The sequence below is a fragment of the Mauremys reevesii genome, linkage group 7, assembly GCF_016161935.1.
Source record: "Mauremys reevesii isolate NIE-2019 linkage group 7, ASM1616193v1, whole genome shotgun sequence".
In the NCBI taxonomy this organism is placed as follows: Eukaryota; Metazoa; Chordata; order Testudines; family Geoemydidae; genus Mauremys; species Mauremys reevesii.
Window position 1 is genome coordinate 21,241,594 of NC_052629.1, and position 21,173 is coordinate 21,262,766.

The following is a 21,173-nucleotide window of genomic DNA, read 5'->3' on the forward strand; positions in this document are numbered from 1 at the left end:
ATGGGATTCCCAAACTGCGGTGGGGCTATAGATGGCACTCACATCCCTATCCTGGGACCGGCCCACCAGGCCAGCCAGTATATTAACCGAAAGGGCTACTTTTCAATGGTGCTGCAAGCACTGGTGGACCATAGGGGACGTTTTACCAACATCTACGTCGGGTGGCCGGGCAAGGTTCATGACGCGCGTGTTTTCAGGAACTCTGGTCTGTTTAGATGCCTGCAGGAAGGTAGTTTCTTCCCGGACCACAAAATAACTGTTGGGGATGTGGAGATGCCTACAGTGATCCTCGGGGACCCAGCCTACCCGCTAATGCCCTGGCTCATGAAGCCCTATACAGGCACCCTGGACAGTGACAAAGAACTCTTCAACTACCGGCTGTGGAAGTGCAGAATGGTGGTGGAGTGTGCTTTCGGATGTCTCAAGGGGAGATGGAGGAGCTTACTGACTCGCTCGGATCTCAGCGAAACCAATATCCCCATTGTTATTGCAGCTTGCTGTGTGCTCCACAATCTCTGTGACAGCAAGGGGGAGACCTTTATGGCGGGATGGGAGGTTGAGGCAAATCGCCTGGCTGCTGATTACGCTCAGCCAGACACCCGTGCGATTAGAAGAGTCCAGCGGGAAGCGCTGTGCATCCGGGAGACTTTGAAAGCTAGGTTCCTCAGAGAGCAGGGTAACCTATGACTGTCCAGTCTCTTTACAGAGAAGCTGAACCTGCCCCTGTTTCAGTTACTATTCACTTTTTTCAGCGGTTACATACCCCGTTCACCAGGTTTCTCCCCTTCCAACAGACGTTTAAAAATAAAGTTATTGGAACATTTTTAATTAACAAAGTTTTCTTTACTAACGAATTCACGTTCAAGGGTTCAAACAGGGACGCAGACTGTGGTGGGTACGGTGTGCAGTGATGTACAGACTGCTTCTACACTCGAGGACTGACAGGCTCCTGCTCCTACAGCGGTCTCTGGGGGGAGGACGGTTACAGGAGGGTGTGCAGGAAGGGGTGGGTTTGCAGGAAGGGGTGAGGGGTGTGTGGGAAGGGTGAGTAGGTGTGGGGGGATGATGGCTCTGGCTGGGGCTCAGGGCATCGGAAAGGTTCATGGCTAGGGTGGAAGGGCATGGTAGGGGCAGCCTGCCTTGCCATTTGTGGATGACAGGCGCTTGGACCCTGGGGCAGCATACACCTCCCAGACTGACCTGGGGCAGCAGACACCTCCCAGAGTGACCCGGGTGCCTAGTGACTGCACTCTGTGTGTGACCTGCTGTTGATCCTGCCCCCATGTCTGTATCCTGTTAATGGTGGCTGTCCTATGCAATTAACAAACCCCTCCCCCCCCTTCACACAAAGTCTTCTGCAAAGAAACATGACGGAAACAGTAATGAACAGCAAACTATTTTTAATACTCAACTACACAGTTGGGGGATGAAACTGGGATTTGGGATCGGGTGAGCCAGGAAGGGAAGCAATTCTCATACTTTAGGGAATGAGAGCTGTTTGGTACATGAGCGCTCTGCTGGGGTGGAGTGACAGTTTTCACAGCCCCTAGCGCCCCTCCTTCTTGTGATTTTGGGTGAGAGGGGGACAGGACTTTGTGGCGGGGGAGGGCGGTTGCAGATACAATTCAGGGGGGCTCTCTGCTCCTGCCTGCGGTCCTGCAGAACATCCACAAGGCTCTGGAGTGTGTCCGTTTGCTCCCTCATTAGTCCAAGCAGCGTTTGAGTCGCCTGCTGGTCTTCCTGCCGCCACCTGTCCTCCCGTTTGCTGTGTGAGCGCTGCTGCTGAGAGAGGGTCTCCCTCCACTGGCTCTGCTGGGCCACCTCGGCTCTGGAGCAGGCCATCAGTTCAGCGAACATCTCGTCCCGAGTCTTTTTCTTTCGCCACCTAATGTGCGCCAGCCTCTGTGAGGGGGATGCCGGGGCAGTTTGGGAAAGAGCCGCAGCTGTGTGATGGGAAAAAGGAAGTGATTTCCTTGCAAAGATACATTTTTGCGAACAGTGAACACAGTCTACTCAGTTTCTGTGAACAAGACCATACAGGGCACCTAATCTCATGTGCTCTCAGGACAAGTTCGAATTTTCGGCATTCGCTTTCATTGCCTGGGGTCTTGCACTGGAGATCGGACAAGCGGTGCAGGACAGCAGAATCCGTGTAGCAGCCAGGCCTGGTAAGCCGTAAACATTAGGCTGCTTAACAGTTAATGGATAGCAGTGCCCTCCTGCTGCAGGCAATCTGGAAAGCATAAAGTCTGACCCTGTTCCAGCCCCTCGCGGCTGTCCCCGGGAAAGATCCATGTATGCTTTTCCTCTGCAGCCTCCACCACGTGGCTGTTAAACGACGGTCAGTGTTATGCAAAGGAAAAGTCAAGCATTCACAATAGTAACATTACAGTAATTCCCCTAATTAGATGCAGCAGTCGCGGAGCGAGATCACCCTGAGGCGGGTCACCAGGAGAGACAGAGAGCGCATGCTGTGTGAATCCCTGCACAGACCAGGGCCCTATGCTGCCATGCTGGTCGAGGCAATGCTCCCACTATACCTCAGGATGGCCTGGCGCGGAAGAGTGTGCTTCCACGGAGCACCCAATAAGGCACCTCTCCCCAGGAACCTCCTGCGGAGGCTTTTCGAGTACCTCTCCGAGAGCTTCGTGGAACTGTCCCAAGAGGATTTCTGTTCGATCCCTATATGTATTGACCTTCTTTTCATATAGTTTTTATTCCTGTTTTTTAAAAAATAAATGTTTACATGTTTATAGCACTTACCGACTGATCCTTCCCCTGATTCAGAGTCCAGGTTAATGGCTGGGGAGGGTTGGTAGGGGATCTCTGTGAGGGTGATGAAGAGATCCTGGCTGTCGGGGAAAGCAGTATTGTAAGCGCTGTCGCCTGCCTCGTCCTCCACAAACCCTTCCTCATCTTCCCCATCCGCGAACATCGCCGAGGAACTGCCCGTCGACACTATCCCATCCTCAGAGTCCACGGTCACTGGTGGGCAGTGGTGGCAGACCCACCGAGAATGGCATGCAGTGCCTCGTAGAAGCGGCATGTCTGGGGCTGGGCTCCGGAGCATCCATTTGCCGCTTTGATTTTTTGGTAGCCTTGTCTCAGGTCCTTGATTTTCACGCGGCACTGCGTTGCATCCCGGCTGTATCCTCTGAGTGCCATGGCTTTGGAGACCTTCTCGTAGGTCTTTGCATTCCGTTTTTTGGAGCACAGCTCTGAAAGCACAGACTCATTGCCCCACACAGCGATCAGATCCAAGACTTCCCGGTCAGTCCATGCTGGGGCCCTCTTTCTACTCTGAGATTGCATGGACTCCTCTGCTGGAGAGCTCTGCATCGCTGCCAGTGCTGCTGAGCTCGCCACGATGTCCAACCAGGAATTGAGATTCAAACTGGCCAGACAGGAAAAGGAATTCAAATTTTCCTGGGGCTTTTCCTGTATGGCTGATCAGAACATCTGAGCTTGGACTGCTGTCCAGAGCGTCAACACAGTGGTGCACTGTGGAATAGCTCCCGGAGGTACTAAGTTCGATTTGCATCCACACCTAGCCTAATTCGACATAGCCATGTCAAATTTAGTGCTACTCCCCTCGTTGGGGTGGAGTACCGAATTCGAACTAAAGAGCCCTCTAGGTCGAATTAAATGGCTTCCTGGTGTGGACGGGTGCGCGGTTAATTCGAATTAACGCTGCTAAATTCGAATTAAAGTCCTAGTGTAGACCAGGCCTAAGGTATTCAATACGCTGTTCTCAGTTACCCCCGTGCAACCCAGTGTAATTGCAGCAGTGAGAGAAACAATTTGCACCAGGAGTCTACACTTCTTTTTAGCTGCTTAGAGCATTGGTCTCCAAACTTTTTTGATCGCGCATACCTAATAGTAAAAAAATTTTGAGCACGCACCCCCTGCTGCACCGGCTCTACCATTTTTGCTGAAGCAAAAAAAAAAAAAATCCCACTCCTCCTGCCGTGCACCCTCAAGGATCCTCTTTTGCACACCCCACTTTGGAGACCACAGGCTTAGAATCTTGCAAGTGACCCTCATTGTGATCCAGATTCAGATACTCTGTTGAATAGCAGCTTGCTCCATGAATGGTCCCATTGCTATTAATGGGATGACTTGCCTGAGTAATCGCTCACTGGCATGAGTATGGTCTCCACCATCTAGCCCTGTATGGAGCCCCCGCTGGTGAGAAAGGCTGTGAAGGTTGATTTTCCTTTATGAACATGCAGAAGTTAGTCTTTTTAAATTCCGAATTAGCTTCTCCATTCAGATTCAGTGCACATTTCACAGACATATTCCTTTCTCCTGATGTTGTGTTATGTGAGAGAACTTAATTACAAAATCTCAACTGGGCTTCATTTTCATACAGAGCAGAAGCAAATGAAATTGCCTTTTTTTTTGGGTCAATGTGGTGTCAGTATGATGAAATGAAATTAAATATGACAGGATTTTAACAAAAACACTTGGTTCCTTCAAAACAAAGGATTGTTTTAGTTTAAGGTGTTTAATTAGGTACAAACATCCTCAGAGACATCTTAACAAGTGGTTTTCACATCCACACATTTTAACATTCAAACTGTAAAAGAATTGATATAAGAATCTTCCATTTTAATTCTCAAGAAGAATCAAAGCTTCTTACTACAAAAGAACCGATCTTGAAGCATGAACCAGCTCTAGAAAATCATGGCATTTTCCTCTCAGTTTTAAATTTTCTCCCATCAACAGAAGAAAGTCCATTCCCCACCCCAAATTTGTTTTTGTTTCTAGCTATTAGATCCAATTTCTGACTGCAGATCCCAGATACTTATAAGGATTGCTACTTTAACAATTTACAGACACAGCATGTCTCTTGTAACTGTATTTTGTTTAAACAAGTCAAATCATTTCAGAACGTTTCATTTGTAGTTCTTGGGAAGCAGTATAATCTAGAGTGGACAGGCACCAGTCTGGTATCTAGGAGATGTGGGTTCTATTCACTGATCTGCTGAGTGACCGTAGGCAGCTAATTGCACAAATGCAAGAACACATTCAGCACCAGAGAGAAAATGTCAAAGTTTAAAGGATCTACAGGTTGGTGGCAAAAGTTGAACTACAGAGAAGACTCAAAAACACTGCTCAGCAAATAAAACCAATTTAGTGGAGCAAATCTGTGAAAAAAGCAATCAGATGTGACAAAAGTTTAAGAAGGGCCATAAAACTCATTAGAGATTTAACCAAAACAGTAGAGATGACTGGGGCTTGATGTCAAGCGCTCATCTTGTTAGCTCTCTCACAGTGTCCAGGAATTTAGGCAAAGGAACTCTTGGTGTTGCGGTTCATCTGTAACAAAGGAAACTTCCAGTAGAGGGGAAGTGCTGAGGAGATTGCATCCAATCTTCCTCATGCTGATGTAAACCAGGAGTAAATGCACTGAAGCCAAAAGAGCGAAAGACTACTGTAGCTGAACAGAGTTAGGCCCAGTGATTTTTGTGGGCTACATGCACATTCAAAGCCTCCCTACACCTTATTTTCTGCAGTGGGCATTGTAATTGAAAAATGTTCAGTGTTTGCCTCCCCGTGGCCCCTCTAGGCACGTTCTATTAGATAGCAATTCCTCTAACAAATATGCAAAACAAACCCAACCCAACTCCCTTCTGTAGAACAGATAGAAATTTAAGATGCAAAGGAGACAGAAAGCTGCTCTCTAAACCCAGGGATTCCCCCAATGTGGGTGAAGATTGGCACACAGCCAGCTCCTATGCCAGCTGCCTCTGTAGCCCACCAGGCATAGTCAGAATAATACAGCATTCCAGCTATTCCGCTGGTCATCTACAACCCAGCTAGTCTCTACTGATGAGCTACAACCATGTTGACATTGCAAGCAGGCTTCACAGTAGCTTCTAGGCTGCTGTAAAAATGTGCCAGGACCTGGACTGGCATAGAACTTGCTCTTGGAAAAGTGAGCACCAATTGGTTCCTCTGCCACCCCATACTACATGCACTGGATAATGGGCATAGCAGGAAAGCTGGATTCTTGGCCTCTAGACTGTATCTAATTCTGGTCTCATTTACAGGTGTTTTTACACTAACATAAGTTTGACTTTAGGGGAGTCACTCCATTTTTAGACCAGTGTAAATCAGATCACAGTCAATCCCTTTACTGAATGAGGGTTTGTGGCAAAGTAAACTGGGAAGATAATCTAGCCAATTACTCAGATAGTTAATGGCTGGACATTGCCGAGATTAAAATTTAGAACAATGAGGACAAACAAGTCCTCTGGTACATTATATAAATTCACGTAGTTGATTTCTTGAGCGAACGTTGATTACTGATGTGGCAGCCGGTACTATATGAAGAGAATGTTATACACTGGTAAGTGCTTACGGTTCCATCCCCGTAGAAAAGATGGTTGTATTTGTGGAATGTTATTTACAACATAATAGCTGCTGCATAAATCCCACTGTGAAAACTATATTGTTCATTCTTTTGTTAAGTGCTCTGACATCCCATGTAAGGAAAGTGGTGAATAAATGACAATACAACACATAAAGAAAGCCAGGAGAGAGAAAGCACAATAAAAGTAGTTTACAGTTTACTTCTTGATGTCAATAGCTATTCTTCTTGCATTAATTTTTAGTTTTTATTACTACAAGATGCAGTTATTTTATAAGTGGATAAATGAGGAAGGACTTCAAATAACATACGGTAATGATGCTGTCACATTGTAGTAATATTAATCAGTGGATCTAATTTTATATCCAAGTCCAAACAACAACAAATCTTTTTAAAAAGGTATCATTTTATTAAGACATACCATAGCTTATGTGACAAAGACAAGTCCAGTACACTCATTGTGAAGCGAAATAAATAGATGTAATTACTATGACACAAACTGTTTATAATAAGGCTTATGTGGCTCCACATGAAGTCAGTAGGAATGACTTCAGTGGGAGCAGAATATGACTCATTAGGAGGAATGCTACAGAAATGTGATCAATGACTCTTCCTGTCAGATAAAGAAGGTAGCATATATGGAGCATTAGCAGCTATACTATAGCAAACAATGAAATTAACTAAGGAGACGGATTAAACTGTGGTTTAAAGCACTAAACTGGGACTCTGAACAGTTTCTGATTCTACCACAGACTTCCTGTGTGATCCGGGCAAGTCATTTAATTTATCGGTGCATCAGGCTACAACTACACTGCACTTTCATTGTTAAACTTTTGTCGCTCAGGGGTGTGGAAAAACACACCCCTGAATGACAAAAGTTTTAACGAAAAGTGCCAATGTAGATAGCGCTTAGTCAGCAGGAGACAGTCTCCCGGCAACGAAGGTACCACCCCTCGCTGTGGGTGGCTTTATTTTGTCATCAGGAGAGCTTTCTCCCGGTGGCAAAGAGTGGCTACACTGCACGGCTTACAATGGCCTGGCTGTAGCAGTACAGCTGTGTCGTTGTATGGTGCATAGGATAGACATAGCCTCAGTTCTCCATCTGTAAAATGGGCATAACACTTCTTTCATCTCATCTACTTAGCTTGTTGGTTCTTCCAGGCAAGAACTGTCTCTTATATACCTTTGAACAATCCCTAGCACAATGGGGCTCTTATCTCAGTTGCAGCCCCTAAGAATTACTGTAATATAATGGAAATTCAATTGGTGGGAGTTTGTCAATCTTATTTAAGCCACCAATGATGGGACTGTGTGCCCTTAAATGCAGGAGGGCCCAGCAGTCAGCCCACCCCATCATCTGGCATGGCCATTTAAGGATTTGAAAGGTCCAACAGAAATACTGGAGGATCTAAAGAGGGATAGACATGGAGAGGAAGAAGTCCCAAGAAGTAGTAGTGGTTGACAGAAAGGCAGGCATTTTTTCTTTAAGGACCTTGGACTAGGAGCCTGGCAGAGTGGGTGGGGCTAGGCTCTCCTCTTCCCCAGTCAGTCAGGGATAAGACCACCAGCATAATCTGCTTCCTCTCTCTCAGAACAGGGCAGATACCAGCAGGGGAAGGCACCCTGCTGAAATCTCCAAAGTGGGAGAGTACCCAGGAAGGGTACCCAGCTGAAGGAAGCTGGGAACAAGAGGAGATAGGTTACCCAAAGGCAAGAGGTTGGTGACAGCAGGAGACATGAGCTAGCAAAGGCTAGCTTGAGAGCCTGAAAGCCAGGAGAATAATTAAGAAAAAGGACCCAAATGAGGGAGAAGCTGGTAAAGGCCTTACAGCTGGCTAAATTCCAACTCAGCTCCAGAGAGGAGAGCTGAGGGGCTCTAGAGAACTTGATTAACAGAACACTTTACCTATGTTTATGACATCTATTAATAAATAAGGCCCTTGGAAGAATGGGGTTCTTCATTAAAGAAACTGCCTGATCTTGTTTGTAACAGCTGAAGGCAAGTGGGGCACCTCCCACCTGCCACACTATGCCTAGCCAAAGGGGATGCTCTGGGGTGTTTTCTGAGTTTTCATTGTAAGCCTTATTCAAGCCTCCTCTCTAAAATCCCCCAAAAGAATAGTCTTTAGTCCAGTTAAATGCAGGATGGAGACATTTTCTACAAAATCTGAGGTGACTCAAGGAAAGGGGTTCTGGAGTTCCAAACAACCTACACAGTGCTGGTAAGCACAGCTTCAAAATTCTTCTAGCTCTGTTTGAAGCTGCATAGCAACAAATTGAAAGGGGAAACAGATTATATCTACTGCCCTGGATTCCACTAGCTGAGGCCCATAATTTTGTACAGTGATGTCCCCCATCAAAATTAAGCTATTTAGTATTTTTTCCAGAAAAGTGACTTCAGGAAAGGCTTATTCTAAGACTAATGGAATATTATGGAGGCATAGATACTGACTCCAGAGTTCAGGATGCATTAAGATTTGCACAACTTTAAATCTTCCATTTCACATTTTAATGATTGCAGGGATCGGGGGTGGGGAGGGGAGACGGCTGGGCACAGGTATGAGAGGAGAATGGGAAGGACAGATAGGTTGAGCAAGGTTTAGTGAAACAGCTGATTTGAGCTGGAAAGTGTAGGGGCAAGAGTAGGATCCAGGGAAAAGAGGATCATGTGTTGGGGGAAGGGGAGGCGTGAGTTGAATGAGAGGTGTCTAAACTGAGGTATCAAGGGCTCTGTACAAGACTCCCCATCCCAATGCACCCTCTCATGGCACAGTGTGGCACTGTAGCATCTCTGCTTCAGCTTCCCTTACTTCAGCTATAGATCAGACTTAGCCCACTGGCTAAGCCGCTACAGACTGTTCCCCCTCTCCCAGGGTAATGAGTTCTTTAGACAAATCCAACAAAAGCACAAAACTAATCTTCAGCCCAACCAGGGTCAGCTTCTAGCCCCTTTCTTTACAGGCAGGCCCCAGCTACAGTGGCCTGTCTCAACCCCCACCCAACAATCTGGACCAAGCCCACTTTCCTACAAAGTGCTCAGGCTGGCCAGAGTCCTCCGACAGGTCCTGACTCCCAACCAGGCTTCTTGCTCTCTGTAGGCACAGCCTGCCTGCTCTCCTTCCCAGTCAACTCCCAACTACTGGACAATGGGGCTTTCCTCCTCTCAGGTGCGGTGCAGCAGATGTAACAGGGCAAGACTAATTGAACAGGGTTGACTGGCTCCAGGCTTGCCAGACCAGAAAGGGGCAGATCACCCCGTTGCAGGCTCCCTATGTAGCTGCTGGCTTGGTGTTTCAGAAATGGTTGATGCCCTAGTGTCTTGACTCAGCAGCCCCCTTCCCCAGCCCAGGCCTTCCAGACAGCTCCAGTTCTCCCCCAGCTAAAACCCTCTTCCCACTACCTGTTCCTGCTCGTATTCAATAGATATGAAGCTATGGAAGTGCAAACTTGGGTCGTAATAAAATGAACATCATGGGCAGACAGAGCTTTTTCCATTTCCAAGAAAGGCACTTGGCCATATATTGTGAGCACAATCCTTCCTGAGGGTTCCCAGTGGTGGCAAAAGCCTGTGGGTGGCCTCCCAGGTGTATATAAAGGGCTCTTAGGACTGCACTTGCCTACAGTGTCCTGGAATAGGATTTCAAGATATCCTATTTCATGTTTCTGATATGATTATTTTTATATGCAGCTCTGGCTAGTGATACTGGAGAAAAAAAGATGGCCAAACACTTGTTCAGTTACTTTTCTAGTGGAATTTTAAAGTAACTTTTTCTAAGTAACAAAGGTGCCACACAAGGAGGCAAAGTTTCAATGGACACCAAGAAGACCAGCAAAGAATTAAAATGGGGGGGGGGGGGAAGAGGGCATGTTAGCAAGCGTACCCCTTTTAGATGTTTATAAAAAAAAAAAAGGCTATTCTATTTACCTTTGTAGAATTTGGAACGTTAGAGTCAGAGATAATTCAAGACTTTTATAAGACTCAGGGCCAGAGTTTCAGCTGATGTAAACAGGGATGGCACCACTGGCTTCAGTGCATATGCATCTGCTGACATCAGCTCTGAATTTGGCTCATAGTTAAGACTAAAGTTTTGTCATGGATATTTTTAGTACAAGTCATGGACAGGTCACAGGTGTCCATGAATATTTCTTTATTGCCTGTGACCTGTCCATGACTTTTACTAAAAATATCCATGATATAATGGGAAGGGGCTGGGCAGCTGTGGGTGGCTGGGAGCTCCGGCCCTCCCCCCACCTGCGGGGGCTCAGAGGCAGTGGGGAGCTGGAGGTGGGGAGCTGCAGCGTATCCCCCCACCAGCCCACAGCAGCTGGGAGCTTGGGGGCCCACTGAGGGAGGCGGCAGTGACATGCTTCACCCCATATTCTTCATAGAAATATTGTTATGATATGAATATGGCATAGCTAAGATATATTTTATGGAAGATGGGTAATGTAAGGCATCATTGGAAAGGTTATGATTTGCTGAATGTGATTATCCAATCTGTATACATGTGTCACTTCTATATCTGAAGATAGGAATATTGACTGTGTAACAATTACAACTGTGTGTGTTCTTGCGGAATGCCCACCAGACAGTAGGCAATCCACCCGAATGGGCCATTTAAGGAGGACAATAGAACTTTGAAGATACTAATTTCCCACCTTCCTGAGAAGCTTCCTGGGATGAAGCTTCCTGGAACACTGCAGCGTCATATGATGTCACCTGGTACGGAGTCCCACCTTGGACACTGCTGTAGTTTTCTACTGGAAACAAAGGATTCCTGCCTTATGTAAATCCTACTAAAGGCTGGGAAGTGAGTCAATCAGGGCTCTTCTCCATTGCTGAAAGCACCTGAAGAGACAAAGGAACTAAGCTGGGGAAAGGCAAGGGCTGAGTCCGGGGTCTAGCCTGTGAAGGGAAATAACTGGAACTCTGAGCTGCAGAAACTCTGCAACCTGCCTAAAACAAGATTTAGGGTGAGACATTACTATTTGTATCCTGTTTCTTTAGTGTATTTTGCTTAGTTTGCGTGTTTTGCTTTATTTGCCCAGTAATCTGCTTTGTTCTGTTTGCTATCCCTCATAAACACTTAAAATTTACCTTTTATAGTTAATACACTTACTTCTTGTTTATACAAAAACCCAGTTTGTGCAATTCATAACTGGGGGGGAGGGGCCATGCAAAGAGCTGTGCATATCTCCCTCCACATTGAGGGAGGGGGCGAATTTCATGAGCTTATGCTATATGGATTTCTATCGCACATAAGATAATTTTGGGTTTACACTCCTGAGGGTAGGTGCACAGGAGTGCTGGTCATTCCCCTAGCTGAGTCCTCCCACAGAGAGCTGATCGCAGACTGTGTGATTCTACAGTTGGGTGTGTCCCTACGTACGTACGTACATACATACATACGTATGTGTGTGGGGGGGGGGTTGGGGAAAGGGGCTTGAGAGCCAGTCACAGCAGCACAGAGTGAGTGACACCCAGGCTGGTGAGACATGTGGGACCAATGGGACTTCAGCACATCTGGTGGCACCCCAAAAGGGGGGTCCAACCCATCACAGGCAGGACCCTGCAGTTCCCAACCACTGGGGCTGAAGTCACGGAAGTCTTTGCAAGTCACGGATTCCATTACTTTGGTGACAAAATCATAACCTTACTCAGTGTACACAGCCTTCAAGACTCTCAGTTCTGTCCCTGCCTTTCTCATTTTCCATAATTCATTATGCGCCTCCACATCACGTCTCACTGCTCCCTCTGAGTATTCCTACACCAGGAACAGCCTCTCACTTTCTGTACATTAAGTTCCATTTCTTTTCTTCTAATCAGCCCTGGAAAGTCACTGCTTCCAAGAAGCCTTCCATTGCTGATCTCCCCAGTTAACACACAAAAACATAGTAAGTAGAATAAGTCCAGAACTTCCCATGTATACCAGACTGCACTGCCAAAAATGGCTTCAGGGAGCATCTCCCTCAGTGATACAAAAAAGATATTACAACAAGATCCAGAGTCCCTTTCTAAAATACAGAAAGTGGTAACCTTCAAGTTGTGCATGAAATAGGGTCAGAAGCTGCTAAGGAGTCATAAGAGACAAGTATTACTGTATATATAACCTGACCAGCGGAGAAATGGACAACTGGAATACAATAAGATTACTACATTGCAAATGTATCCTGCTAAGATAAGGGCGTATTTTAATGACTGCTGTGAATCACTGTAGAAATGGTTAGCCAATCAACCTAACTTTCTGGACCTTATTATTTGGCACATGCTGGGGATGCTTTGCTTTGAGCTTTTTGGAAAGGTCCATATTATCATGTGACTGAAAGGGGAGATAAATCTCTGAGCTCCATTTTAATTTCAATACGATTGACTTATTACAGTGTTACAATAGAAATATGCATGGAGCCCCCAAGCGTTTTCCTTTGCCTGCTAAGGAATGTTTCACTCACTGTTTGGACAGAATAGCTCTCTTGCTAAATTGTTCACAAGACAACCTATTATAGAATAGAGGTACCCTCTGGGTATGATTGAAATTTATATGCAAGGAATAATCAGGAATGCCAAGTGTACTGGATAAACCATAGGGAGGTGGCGGAAGGTAGATAAGCAACTAGAAGGTTTAAGTTGCAGGATCTTAAGCGATAGAAAGATTCATTCTATAATTTACATTACAACCAGTTTCATTTGCAGAATAGATAATGAAGGGCTCATACAAATAAGTATTTCACACCCAGTCCTCTGAGGTGTTGAGCATCTTCTGGAAGGTGCTGAGCAACCTCAACCCCCTCTGAAGTCAGTGGGATAGTTGGGCTATTTAAAATATCTTTGCAACACAAGGGGACTAAAATAACAGGTTAACAGCTGTTACAGATAATCAGGATAGGAGAGAAGAAGAGGAGACTTGAATTCGTAACCTTGGTCCCATTTTGACAAACTAACCTGTACCTCACTGGGAATGTGAGTTTCAGTTATAGCAGCAAAGAGTCCTGTGGCACCTTATAGACTAACAGACGTATTGGAGCATGAGCTTTCGTGGGTGAATACCCACTTCATTGGATGCATCCGACGAAGTGGGTATTCACCCGTGAAAGCTCATGTTCCAATACGTCTGTTAGTCTATAAGGTGCCACAGGACTCTTTGCTGCTTTTACAGATCCAGACTAACATGGCTACCCTTCTGATACTTGAGTTTCAGTTATGTTATTTTAAAGCAAAACTGTATTTAAAAAATATAGAAAACTTCATCTAGTGGCAATACTGTGGAAGCAGATATCTGAATTTTAAAAATCAAGTTATAACACAATCACCACCAATGGAAGTTTTATTAGATTGCTTTTTAAACTTGATAGAGACAGGCTCTGATCCTGAAGAAGAGACTTATTATGCACAAGCTTAATTTTACTCACAGGAGTAGTCCCATTAAAATTTAAGTCCAAAGTAGTAAGTCTTCAGCCTGGGTAATACATTAGGTCTTATCTACATGGGAAAGATGCACTGGTTTAACTTAAATTTGTTTTAAAATCAATAGCCAAAATCAGTACAATCCCTTATATTGGTTTAGCTTAAATATGTCCCCAATGTGTGCTACACAGGAGTTTGCACTGGTTTAAATGATATCGGTGTAAATTCACCGCTTAGGTTATGTCAATGCAACTGTAACCGACACACCTCCTGGGTGTGGTGTTCTGTCCCATCTAGTGGCACCAAGACCACTTAGAGAGAGAGAGAGTGAGTCTGCTCTACAGCCTTAGCTAACAGCCAGTTGGCTTTTAGCTCATGCGGTAGAGGCTCATACTTTAAGCTCCAGAGACCCCAGGTTCGATCCTGCCCACTGCCAACTGGGGTCTGTCGGCATTACACAAATTTCTCCTGTAGACAAGTCCTTAATCTGCTAAATGACACGATCTTTGTCACCAACTATGGGTCCAGTCCTGATCTTTCAAATGAGTCAAATTCATCCCCATGATAATAGTTCCATAGCTGAAGTCTTGGTACAGATGATAGAATTATAGCAAGTATGAATCTGGGTGATAGAATGCAATGGGAGTTTTGATTGAGCTAAGGAATTCAGGATGGTGGCAAACTTGGCTTTCAGCAGGGAAATACCACATCAGGAAGATGGCAGACATCAGCACTTTTCACAGTTAAGGAGATATAAGAGATAGACCAAGGTGGGGAGAGTCTGGTTATGAAAAATCCTCAGGTATGTTTTAGCTGGAGTCAAGTTCCATTTTATCCTCACCAAACTGAGGTATTTGAACTAATCAGTTACCTTTAATTTTTCCCAGCCCAGAGATAGAAAAGATAGAAAAGATAGAAAAGTAACAAAGAACTCCTTAAACAGCATAAAGCCATCCTGCTTAGAACTCAATTAACCTACATGCTATGAAACAGGCAACAATATTTGAAAACATTCAGTACAATTTAAATCATTTGGACATTAAAGGGTTCATTCTCTCCTCTTCAAACTCCAGCAACTCTCATAAAATGGAAAAATCAAAAGCATGCCAAAGAAGTGGGGGCTGCAGAAGGAAAGATATAAAACCTTTAACAGAAGTGCTGAACCTCCTGGCATAATAGAGGGCACAATATGTGGCAGAGAAGCTAGAAGGAAACATCAGGAGAGTGAGCAAGCAGTGAGCACAGTCCATAAAGTCACAATGAATGGTAATGACAGGCAATAAAATACCCTTTTAAAAATCCAGCAAAGGATAAAGACTGTAGACTGTGGTGCTGACTGGCAATGCTGTAGCTGCAAAACATAAAGCATGGCAAGAAAGCACAACTAAAAATTATTCAATCATACCAAATGTTTGCAGTGAATCTAGGCCAAGCAAGCAATCAAAATCAAATAGAAACAAGGTATATATAATCCAGCAGTAAAAAGATTGAAAAACAATACATTGCCAAGACATTTTAATACTCCTTAAGCTCACAATTTTTAAAATCATTAATAGAACCATAAAAAAAAGTGAGGAAAGCAGCACAGAGCAGTTTAAACAAATACATGGTTGTAATTCTATCCCTAACTTACCAATGTTTATGTAAATTTCTCTCATGTTACACAAGAATCCTAGAGAGAGCATCATAAAATACAGTGTATTTTCTTTACTGGCTTAAGTATCTTTCTATCTAATTATTCCCATGCTTCAGTTATGGAAAGGAAATCCACACATCCAAGCAATACAGAGATATTTTTGCCCTTAAGGTGGAGTTCTATTTGGGCAAGTGCCACAGTCTTAGTCCAAAGACCTGCTTCCTGGGTCATATCTACTTGCCTTACTGATTAAAGCCTCAATCTTTCAGACTACAGGTCTGTCTCATCTTACGCTGGGGTTACGTTCCGCAGTCAGTGTGTAAAGCAAAAGTCACGTATAGTCAAAATTACATTGAGTGTAATGGCAGGCGGAATCACCCGCACTACAAAAACAGTCTTTAAATTGTTATTTTTCTCTTTTTTTTTGTTTTTTTCTTGTTTTTGCCGACCGCGTAAAGCTGAAATCGCGCATGTTAAATGCACCAAGATGCGACTAACCTGTACTCACAGTGTATAAGGCCTGATCTACACTGGGGGGAATCGATCTAAGTTACGCAACTTCAGCTACATGAATAGCATAGCTGAAGTCGATGTACTTAGATCAGGAAGCGCCCTAGGCAGAATTTGGGGGGCGGCATTTTGTGCGCTCCCCACGGGGCGCACGAGAGCTTCCGTTCCACTCCCATCATGCTGCCGATGAAGGACCCTCCGCCGAAATACCGCGGAAAACAGTGGCAGGCAATTGAGCTGCTCAATTGCCTGCCACTGTTTTCCGCGACACGTCGGCAGAAGGTCCTTCTTCGGCAGCGCAACAGGAGCGGAACCAGAAGCTCCCATGCACACCATGGGAAGCGCACAAAATGCCACCCCCCGAATCCTGGCGCCCAAGGCGACCGCCTAGGGTCGCCTAATGGAAGCGCCGGCCCTGACTTAGATCTTCACTGCGGTAGGTCGATTGCTGACACTCCCCCATCGACTCTGCCTACACTTCTCACTCCGGTGAAGTACCGGAGTCGATGGGATAGGACTCGGCGGTCGATTTATCGCATCTTCACTAGACGCGATAAATCGACCCCTGCTGGATCGATCGCTCCAGAGGTAAGCTTTTACAGGACTGGTACCTAAATACATGGTGGGTTTCTTGTTGTTTTTTTACTACTTTCTACTCCTTTTAGTTCTGTAGGGTCAACACAGCTTCAGGAGAGCAAGTGGGAATATTCCAACATGTGGGTATCAACAGTATTGTTAATTATGTTCCTAATGCAAAATCTTTGTTCATGGTGATGTGAAAGAACACAAAATGACCTTCATATTCCAGGTTAAGGTTGCAGCGGTAACAGCTGGGGAAAATTCTTATTTGTCAACTCAGCAGTCTATTTAAAAAAAAAAAAGCAGTCACATTTCAGAGTAGAAACTTAAATGAACATTAGAAGAGACTGTCTGCCTTAGATGGGTCATGGTGGGATATGGTGGCTTTTACTTCTCTGTTGCCAATTCAAATCCAGACCAGGAGGTATATTCACTGTGGTGCAAGTAAGCACTAGTAAACTAAAAAAAAAAAAAAAAAGGTACCTTAAGAGCATAAGTCACTAAGTCCTATTTACTTTCAATGAGACCTAAGTCACTTAGGAGCTTTTGAAAGAATTACTTGATGTCAGTTGTATATCTCCAGAACATGTGCCTTATTACATCAGTAGTAAATTTGGCCTTAGATCAGTAATGATTAGAATTTATTACCATCCAATGATACTTCAGTCATTAAAGTAGCGATCACTGTCCTATTCTTAGTGGACAAAGTACCACTCTCACAAAAACAGTCAGTGCAGTTGGCATGCTTGCTAGCCATCTCACAAGAGAGAACACGGACAGAATAGCATGAAGTATCCTCTACCCCCGACTCTTCAGGTCAGGATTGAGATATGTTGGTGGGGAAGCATATAGAAACTATACTCTCCAGGGCTGTCAACCCAGCATCTTTCATGAACTCTAAGTTCACAGGGTTTTTTAAAATAAGGCATATTAAAATATAGCAGGAACCAACACATTTAGACCTAGAATTATAGTCTTGAGTAGATGAAAAGATAAGGAGCCAAGCTAAATGACATTATAGCTGCTCTGCAAATCTAGGTGCACAACAGCCTACATCACCAAGGATAAAAGAAAATGCTAACCAACACAACTTACAAGAAATACCATGACTGCTGTTGTGGTGATCTAATGTGGGGGGAATAACTGGTAATAGTAAAGGTGAATGGTCGTGAGCGGAAAGTAAGAGTCATATGGGGGCGTGGGTGACTAGAGAGAGAGCGCGCGCTCAGTATTTGGGGAAAAGATGTTACAAAGCTACAGAACAAAGAAGGGTACCTACTGAAAGGAATCACATGTCTTGATGGTGATGCAGACATGCTGTTCTGCAACAGAAATCTTACTACCAAGTTGCTATTTAGTCATATTTTCCGCTTACAACAAAGACATCAGGCCAAGGTTGCAGTGAGCTTTGAAAAGAACAGAAAACCTAATGCTCCTACAGTAAATGGCATTATGATATTTACTGTGTTATTATCTATCCCTTTCCTAATGGTTCCTAACATTGTTAGCTTTTTTTTTTTTTTTTTTTTTATTACCGCTGCACATTGGGCAGATGTTTTCAGAGAACTATCCACAATGACTCCCAGCTCTTGAGTGGTAACAGATAATTTAGACCACATAATTTTGTATGTATATTTGGGATTATGTTTTCCAATAAGCATTACTATGCAATTATCAACATCGAACTTCATCTGCCATTTTGTTGCCCAAGCACCTAGTTTTGTGAGATCCCTTCGTAACTCTTCAGTGTCTGCTTTGGATTTAGCTATCATGGGAATTTTGTATTATCTGCAAATTTTGCCACTTTTACCCAGATCATTTATGAATTTATTGAACAGTACTCGTCCCAGTACAGATCCCTGGGGAACACCACTATTTACTTCTCTCCATTCCAAAAACTGACCATTTATCCCTGCCCTTTTCGCTGGTCTTTTAACCAGTTACTGATACTTCTCTCTTACCCCATGACTATTTATTTTGATTAAGAGCCTCTGGTGAGGGACCTCGTCAAAGGCTTTTTGAAAGTCCAAGTACACTGTATCCATTGGAACACCCTGGTCTACATGTTTGTTGACCCCCTCAAAGAATTCTAAGAGATTGGTGAGGCATGATTTCCCTTTGCAAAAGTGATGTGTTGCCTCTTCCCCAACAAACTGTGTTCATCTGTGTGTCTGATAATTCTGTTCTTTATTATAGTTTCATCCAATTTGCCTGGTACTGAAGTCAAGCTTACTGGCCTGTAATTGCCAGGAGTGCCTCTGGAGCCCTTTTTAAAAATTGGCATCACATTGGCTATCCTCCAGTCATCAGGTACAGAAGTTGATTTAAGTGGTAGCTTGTATTACGCTGTTAGTAGTTCTGAAGTTTCATATTTGAGTTCCTTCAGAATTCTTGGGTGAATACCATCTGGCCCTGGTAACTTATTACTGTTTAATTTTTCTATTTGTTCCAAAACCTCCTCTACTGACACCTCAATCTGGGACAGTTCCTCAGATTTGTCACCTAAAAAGAACAGGTGTGGGAATCTCCCTCAGAGTCACTGCAATGAAGATTGATGCAAATAATTCATTTAGCTTCTCTGCAATGTCCCGGTCTTCCTTAAGTGCTCCTTTAGCACCTTGATCATCCACTGGCCCCACTGATTGTTTGGCAGGCTTCCTGTTTCTGATGTACTTTAAAAAAGACAACTGTGCTTAGTTTTTGAGTCTTTTGCTAGTTGCTCTTCAAATTCTTTTTTTGACCTGCCTAATTTTATTTTTATACATGACTTGCCAGAGTTTATGCTCCTTTCTACTTTCCTCAGTAGGATTTGACTTCCAATTTTTAAAAGGATGCCTTTTTGCCTCTAACCACTTTTTTTATTCTGCTTAGCCATGGTGGCATTTTTGAGTGTGGTCCTCTTACTATTCTTTGTACTTTGGAGTATACATTTAACCTGAGCCTCTATTACCATGTTTTTAATGAGTTTCCATGCAGCTTGCAGGCATTTCACTCATGTAACTGTTCCTTTAATTTCCATTTAACTAGAGTCCTAATTTTTGTGTAGTTCTGCTTTCTGAAATTAAATACCACTGTGATGAGCTTCTTTGGTTTTTCCTCACCTACAAGGATGTTAAAAGTAATTGCATTAGGGTCACTATTACTGAGCAGTTCAGCTTTATTAACTTCTTGAACCAGATCCTGTGGTCCACTTAGGACTAAATCAAGAATTACCTCTCCCCTGGTGGGTTCTAGGACTAGCTGCTCCAAGAAGCAGTCATTGATTGTGTCTAGAAATTTTATTTCTGCATCCCATCCTGATGTGACATGTACCCAGTCAATATGGGGATAATTGAAATTCCCCACTATTAAATTTTATATTTTATAGCCTCTTTAAAAGCCTATCTTTATAGCCTCTGACCAGGATGGTGATGATGATGTGCTCAGGGCACATCATGGTGATGGGCTCTGAGCACATCACCATCAGAGTCAGGTGGTCAGTATATATTCCGACTGCTATATTCTTATTATTCAAGCATGGAATTTCTACCCATAGAGATTCTATGATACAGATGATTCATTTAAGATTTTTACTATATTTGACCCTATGCTTTCTTTCACATATAAATACCACTCCCCTGCCAGCATGACCCATTTTGTCATTCCTATATATTTTGTAACCTCGTTTTACAGCGTCCCATTGACTATCAATGTTTTACCAAGTTTTTGTGATGCCTATTATATCAATATCCTCATTTAACACTGGGCTCTCAAGTTCACCCATCTTACTATTTAGATTTCTAGCATTTATATCCAAGCACTTGTAACTTGTCACTTTTTAATTGTCTGACTTCGTGTGATGTAATTGAATGGGACACTTTAATTTGACTGGTTTCAGAGTAGCAGCCGTGTTAGTCTGTATCCGCAAAAAAAACAGGAGTACTTGTGGCACCTTAAAGACTAACAAATTTATTTTAGCATGAGCTTTCGTGAGCTAAAGCTCACTTCTTCGGATGCATAGAATGGAACACACAGACAGGAGATATTTATACATACAGAGAACATGAAAAGGTGGAAGTATGCATACCAACAGGCAGAGTCTAATCAATTGAGATGAGCTATCGTTAGCAGGAGGAAAAAAAAAAAACTTTTTGAAGTGATAATTAAGATGGCCCATAGAAGGTGTGAGGAGAACTTAACATAGGGAAATAGATTCAATTGGTGTAATGACCCAACCAGTCCCAGTCTTTGTTTAAACCACAGTTAATTGTATCTAGTTTGCATATTAATTCAAGTTCAGCAGTCTCTCTTTGGAGTCTGTTTTTGAAGTTTTTTTGTTGCAAAATTGCCACCTTCAAGTCTGTCACTGAGTGGTTAGAAAGGTTGAAGTGTTCTCCCACTGGTTTTTGAATGTTATGATTCCTGATGTCAGATTTGTGTCCATTTATACTTTGCGTAGAGACTGTCGGTTTGGCCAATGTACATGGCAGAGGGGCATTGCTGGCACATGATGGCATATATCACGTTGGTAGATGTGCAGGTGCCGAGCCCCTGATGGTGTGTCTGATTTGATTAGGTCCTGTGAGGGGGTCACTTGAATGTATATGTGGACAGAGCTGGCATCGGGCTTTATTGCAAGGATAGGTTCCTGGGTTAGTGTTTATGTTGTATGGTGTGCGGTTGCTGGTGAG

General features: G+C 43.9%; 1 long non-coding RNA gene across 3 annotated transcripts in view; it reads right to left on the reverse strand.

Moving 5' to 3' along the window:
- Nucleotides 1-21,173, reverse strand: part of LOC120408925 — a 93,284-nt gene that overhangs the window by 15,301 nt on the left and 56,810 nt on the right. The window contains exon 3 of one of the 3 annotated variants that reach the window (XR_005601014.1): nucleotides 5,281-5,322. The exons of 1 other annotated variant lie outside the window; for it this stretch is intronic. This is a non-coding gene — a long non-coding RNA (uncharacterized LOC120408925). Of the gene's footprint in view, nucleotides 1-5,280; nucleotides 5,323-16,694; nucleotides 16,788-21,173 lie in introns of those variants that run through there. One more of the 3 variants, XR_005601016.1, reaches the window with a different exon arrangement.